Genomic DNA, 7,114 nt, shown 5'->3' with positions numbered 1-7,114 from the left:
ATCTAGTATCATGTATTACACTTAATTGTCATGTTCTTCAGTTCCCTTTAATCTGGAAGAGTTCCCCACTTTAGTATTACTTTTTTCTTATTTTACTTTCATAGTCTTGGTATTTTTTTAAGAACACAGTCCAGTCATTTTATAGCGTTCCTTCCCTTGGGTCTGTCTGAGGTTTCCTCATTCATTTTATGTATTCTTGTAGGAATGGTATTGGGCTGGCCAAAAAAGTTCATTCGGGTTTTTCTGTAATATGTAGGTGATGCTATATCCTTCTTAAGGTACCATATTGGGAGGCATGTTATGCTCATCAACAGCTCTGTGGTGATATCTATTTCAGTCATCTAGTCAGAATGTCACTCTGTTTTTCCGCTGACTAGTTACTGTTTTTCCCTTTGCAACTACTAAGTAATCCATGGGACTTCCCTGGTGGTCCAGTGGTTAAGACTCCGCGCTTCCACTGCAGGGGGTGTGGGTTGGATCCCTGGGCAGGGAACTGAGATCCTGCAGCCGCACAGCCAAAAAAATACATAAATAAAAATAAAAACAGTCAAAAAAATTTTTTAAAGCAATCTTTGAGGAGTCATATGAAAACCATGATTCATGATATCCTTCTTCTCATCAATCTTTTCTCTGTAAATTTAGTATTCATTCATGAGAATCTTCACTATGAAGATAAGGAAAATGGCATTTTTTTCAACTCCACTACAACTTCAACAATTATAGGTTAATATTCTGAAAATAAAAAAGCTTCCCTTCTTTCCCATTTTTCTATTTATCTGGCCACCTACCTATCTATTTATCATGTGTGAGCCCATAAATTTCCATCGTTTTCCAATGAGTTATAATTCCTTATTTTCCTAAATTATGTTACTTATTTTTAATGGCAAGTTTTCCTAAATTTTTTCTTCAACCTTAAGTAAATAATTATAATCACATTGTACATTTGTTGGTCATTCCATGCTTGCACACCAGTTTCATATAACTATTAATTTGCTCCTCCACAAAAGTTGTAAAATCCAATGGGACAAGGGATTAAATTCATGGAAGTGTTTCAGAGCAAACAACTTTTAGGTTCTAAATTATAAACAAATTTCTTAAAATTGGGCATTGATTGATTTTTGACTGGTCACAAGAAAAAGAAGCAAGGAGAAAAAAATGAGCATAAGGACATTCAAAAGCCTATTTCCTAAGGAGGATATTTATATTTGCTTTAATAATTTTTGTAAATCTCTCCATCTTTGCAAACAAAAATCAATGCTTACATAAGTATTGAGTCATAAATTATATTTGTACTGTATCATTCCAAATTTTTAATTATTTGAATTAAAAATGTATGACCTTTTGGTATATAAATATGAATATAGATTTCTTTTATTTCTTCATGAAAATTAACATAGCAGTTCTAAGAAATAAAATAAGCCATACTTTTTACCTTAAATATGTTGTGCAATTCATCATTCCAATTATATAATGAATAATGAAATCTGGACCATCTTTGTTTTGAAAATCTTTTTAGGTTATTTGGGGGAAAAAAACATCAAATATTTTCCATTCAAATAAATAGTGTATTTATGGGGTCTTCTCAAATTTTGAACAAATTAGATTTAATTGCTACCAATATCAAAGTGTTGATTCAGGGCTTTAGATCATTTGCAGGCAACTGAACATGGATCACTATAATGATACCTGCAAGTTGTCATAAAATTATGAAAGTTATATAATGAATGTATATATGCCAAAAATTATAAAAGCATGGACATTAATAAATTAAACATAAAATAACTAATCAATACCTACACATCTGCAAAAGAAGTAAAATTTCCATAGTGGCCAATCCCAAGAAGAATGCTGTTCTCTCTCAGGTATATTGAATACAGCTGGTGTGATTTAGAGATAGGAAGCAGGTAATAAATAAACTGCTTGGTAGAGTTTACACAATATTGTATAGTTTTGTACATTCCTTTTTAATCAATTTCAAGTCTCTCAGTTTTGAAAGGCATGTCCTTAGCACACTGAGAAAAGAAGCCATCACAGCTCACTTACCCACTAGGGAAAATGCCTTAAATTTTTTCATGATCTGTACTTTCTACCTGTTCACAAAGATTCTAACTGCAGTTGTTACACACTAAACATTCCTAGTGTCATAGACTATAATGTTGCAAACAAAAGGATTATGGCCTCTTTCAGCAGCCTTCCTGCTAGATCGGAGCAGGAAGGGGAGATGGATTATATGGAGAAAAGGCCTTGTTTGAAAACATTAATCTTTGGTAATTAGTAATTGAGGAAGGAAATGCAACCAATACATGAAAGTTAAATTAGCTCCTGCAAAAACAAGTGATTTCTAAAGCTGATTGAGTCAGACAATTTATCTTCTAAAATACCTAAAAACATAAAAAGGAAAGTTCTGGAAAGTTCTAACAGTTATTCAGTCAACCTCACATGAAACCGTCTGAATCAGAAGACCCTGAGGAGCTCTTTATACAACAAATGTTCGTGTTGTGTGTATGTGTGTTTATTTTTCAGCTATTAAAATTAATATTTCTTCAGATGCCAGGAGAACAGTAAAGTAAAGGTATCTGGACTCAGGTCATTGCTTATTTTAAAGGTTTTAGATAAACTTCCCTTCCTTGTTTTCAGTGCTGTCTCTTTTCAAAATATATCTCCATACATCTCAAATAACCCATATTTACTTCTCTCATCTTTTACGTAGTTGTCTGTTTTGTAAGTCTGTATTCTGAGTTTGGGGAAGAGTCCAGTTGAACCTTTTAAAAACTGAATAACAAGTTAACAATAGGCTCGTTAAAAATAGTCTCTTCAAAATGTGGAAACTTAGGTGCTGAAAAAGATAAAACCACTAGCTGCTAAATTTGCAATTTAAAAAAGGCAAATTCAAGATGTGTCAGATTTAACAAAGCCACTACTGGGAGACCAATTTCGGGGATAAAAGATAAAAGGCCAGCAATCCACTTTACCCCCAGCAGTTCAATGAAAGTTGTGTGATTCCTATTGCTTCATCAGGTAACTACAAAGTAGTTTCCTCCCAGTGAATTCTGTTTTTTTGTGGATTCGACAATATCTGACTGTGGAATGAGAAAGGCCTGTTTGAATATGATAAACGATATCTAAACCTCCGTATGCTCAGTTCTAACACATAGCCACTGACAAACTACAACTAGTAACACCTGAACTCAATCATAGACCAAGCATTCAGCAGAGTGCTTGGGAATTTGCATTACTCATATGAATTTGCTACTTTCTCCCCAATCTTTGCCCAATTCTCTTTTCTCATTACTTGTTTTAATTTACAACCTGATTATCAGAGTCCTTTGTTTTTTGTTTGGGTATGTTTAAGATTCTGAACCACATTATGATATGCAAAACTGAATGCCCTTCCAATGATTTTTCTGGCAACCAAGAATTATCTTTGCTGATCACCTTAATTATTCAATTTTCAGAGTCAGACATTTCAATGAGTTGCTTAGTTGACTTTTATGTCGTAGGTAAGATTCTGAAATTCTTACTAAGGTATTCATTAAAATTGTAGGCCAGAGTGCACTCTTATTCCTTTTGACAAAATGAGCTCTATGCCGAAACAACAAACGTAATGTCCAAAGTTTGCATCCTTGGAGACAGTCTAGGAGACAGATGGAAAAGTTGTAAACAGACCTGCAAATTGCTTTGGTGAACACAGATTTACTTTGAAGATTTCACTGAATCTTTTTGACTTGTAATCCACTCATTGCACAAGAAAGCAAGTTTACCATGCAAACCTTAACCAGATACTAGCTACAATGGAGGAACCTCAACAAATTTAGATGTGCAGTTCAGATAATTCCCTTCAAAGTTCAGATAATTGCCTAAAGCTTATTTAAATCTATGGAAGACTTTACCCTCTTCTTCACCCCATCATCTTTTCTTCCTTCTTCCGTAATCCTCCCCACCCCACTCTGATCTTTTTGTCATTCTCCAGATCACCCTACTTTAAACCTCCTGTTTTATTCTGAATTTCCACCTCACTTTTGAAAAGAACTTACTGCATGGGCAAATTTCTTAAGTCAGAATGTAATGGATTTCCTTGTCACGCATCTCTTGTGTAACCAGTGTTTTCAAAAGTCAGATCTTTGGAAACTTTATTAGTCCATTTCTAGAAAAAATAGTTTTTTAAACAAAGATTCTAAAGAAAAGGTGTGAGTCAGAGCGCCTACCTTCCAAATGTTGCTATGAAAACAAAAATATATTGACTGGCCAATGGAAACATTCACAACTACCTGTAAATCTAAGACATTTGTCTTGCCACTGCTTCAAAATGTCAAATGAGTAACTGTGAATAATGTTCAGGGTTCACATTCAAATAATTCACATTCAAATACAATATTCCACACATTTAACTTTCTGAAATATCTTACAGTTGGTTTTGGAAGCAAGGGAGCAAAAAGACTTTGATCTTTATGTTTGAAAACAGCCATCAAGCCTTTGGAAAACAACAGATAAGAGTCTTACCCTTCCGATAAAAGGAAACACATTTTAATCAGACTCAGTAACTCTCTCTTGATAAAAGGTAGTTGAACTGTTCTCCTGAAGAATTAGCAAAGTTCCTGGGATTTGGATTCAGATAGTGAGGCCTGTTTGACAATCAGCAAACTGCTTACCATTAAACCTGTAAGGGCAATTATAGGTGAATATTATTCATTCACATTATTCACATTCATTAAATAAATATTGATTGAGGATCAATTAAATGCAAATCAAACCCTCCAAAGAATTTTATCCCCATAGTGGAGATAAAGCATTTTCAGAAACAATTATAATGCAAAGTAGAAAGTGGGTCATATCCTAAGACAGGGACAGAATGAGAGCCATGAGCGTACAAGGAAACAAAGATCACGTCTAGTAGAGAAGACCTCTCAGAAGAGGTGTATTGAAGCTGGATTTTGAATGAATAGGTAGGATTTAAGTATCTAAGAGTATCTAGGGAGAAAAATGCTATAAACAAAGTCACTAGCATAACCAGAGTGAACTGGAGAGCACCACACATGCTAAAACTCAAGTAATTTAGGTTAATTGGTACACAGAGTAATGGAAAGAAGATACTGAAACATACTGGCTGTGAATAAGTTGCAATGGATCTCTGAGGTTGTGGGTGGGAGAGCCTTAGAGTCAAGCTCAAAAGTTCGAAATGAGGGGCCTCCCTGGTGGCGCAGTGGTTGAGAGTCCGCCTGCCGATGCAGGGGATACGGGTTCGTGCCCCGGTCTGGGAGGATCCCATATGCCGCGGAGCGGCTGGGCCCGTGAGCCATGGCCGCTGAGCCTGCGCATCCGGAGCCTGTGCTCCGCAACGGGAGAGGCCACAACAGTGAGAGGCCCGCACACCGCAAAAAAAAAAAAAAAAAAAAAAAAAAAGTTCGAAATGATTCAGTAGGCAGTATGGAACCACCTAAACCTTATGAGAGTACAGTGATTTTCAATCAGTTTTCAACAGATGAGGAAAGGATCGTCTTTTTAACAAGCAGTTCTTGGGACAGTTGAATATCCACATGCAAAAAGATGAATTTAAATCTTTATCTCACTCCATACACAAAGATTAGCTCAAAATGGATCACAGGCCTATATGTAAGGGTCTATAAACCTTCTAGAAGAAAACAGTAGAAAATTTTCATAACTTAGATTAGGCAAAGAATTTTTAGATAGGACACAAAATATGATATGTAAATGAAAAATATTGACAAGGTGGATATAATCAAAATTAAAACTTTATAATTTAAAGTTAAAAACACCAGTAGGAAAATGTAAAGACAAGACAGATTGGTTGGAAATATTTGCAATATCAATTCAATAAAGGACTTGTATCTGGAATAAATAATATGATTTTAAAACTCAATAATAAGACAACTCAAATTTAAAAAGGGAGGAGGGGATTTGAATAGACATTTCACCAAAGAAGATATATAGATGGCTAACAATCACAAGAAAAGATACTCAACCTCATTAGTCGTTAGAGAAAAGGAAGTTAAAACCACAAAGAGATACAATTTCACACCCACTAGAATGGCTATAATAAAAAAAAAACTGTAATAATCATTGATGAAGATGTAGAGAAACTGGAACTCTCATTACACTACTGTAGGGGATGCAAAACAGTGAAGCCACTTTGGAAAACAGTTTGGTAGTTCCTCAAATGTTTAAACATAGAGTTACTGTATTATCCAGCAATTCCAATTCTTAGTATATATCCAAAAGAAAAGAAAGCATATGCCTACACAAAAAACTTGTAAATATATTTTCATTAGCAGCATTATTCACAATAGCCCCAAACTGGAAACAATCCAGATGGCTATCAATTTCTGAATAAACAATATATTGTATATCTATACAATGGACTACTATTAACTATTGATAAATTCTACCACATGACTAAATTTTTAAAATATTATGCTAAGTGAAAGAAGCCAGATTGAAATGACCACACTTTTGTATAATTCCATTTATATGAAATGTCCAGAAAAGGCAAATCTATAGAGACAGAATGTAGATTAGTATTTGCCAGGGGATACGGAGAGGGAATAAGGATTGAATATAAACGTTGAATATAAATTTGAATATAAACCATAGAGGGCTTCTAGGGGTGACAGAAATGTCCTAGAACTGGATTTGATGATTGTTGCACAACTCCATAAATTACTGAAAATTATCAAATTGTAAACTTAAAACTGGTGAATTTTATGGTGTGTGTGTTATACCTCAATAAACCTGCTTTAAAAAGTTTATGAGAGAAATAGATAACAGAGGTAAAACCTTGTTCTAGGAAATTAACTTGGCAGTGTATATGTAGCACTGATGGGAGTAGGGAAAAGCCAGGGGTACAGAGAGCTCTATGAGAAATCTCTCACAACTGTCCAAGTAGGAGGAATGGAGATCTGAACTAGGAGAGCAGCAATAGGAACAAAAAGGGGAGATCAGATAGGAGAATTGTCCAAGGAGGTAGAATTGGGAAGACATCACAAAGAACCAGGTGGGTAGGGTATGAGAGGAGAATACTTTGGAATAATCCGTTCCTTGGGGAGGCAAGAAGCAGAAAAAATTATGTGTTCAACGTTTAATAAGCACGCCTTGCTCC

This window comes from Mesoplodon densirostris, chromosome 1, assembly GCF_025265405.1.
Source record: "Mesoplodon densirostris isolate mMesDen1 chromosome 1, mMesDen1 primary haplotype, whole genome shotgun sequence".
Taxonomy (NCBI): Eukaryota; Metazoa; Chordata; class Mammalia; order Artiodactyla; family Ziphiidae; genus Mesoplodon; species Mesoplodon densirostris.
Note: the sequence above shows the minus strand (reverse complement) of the source record.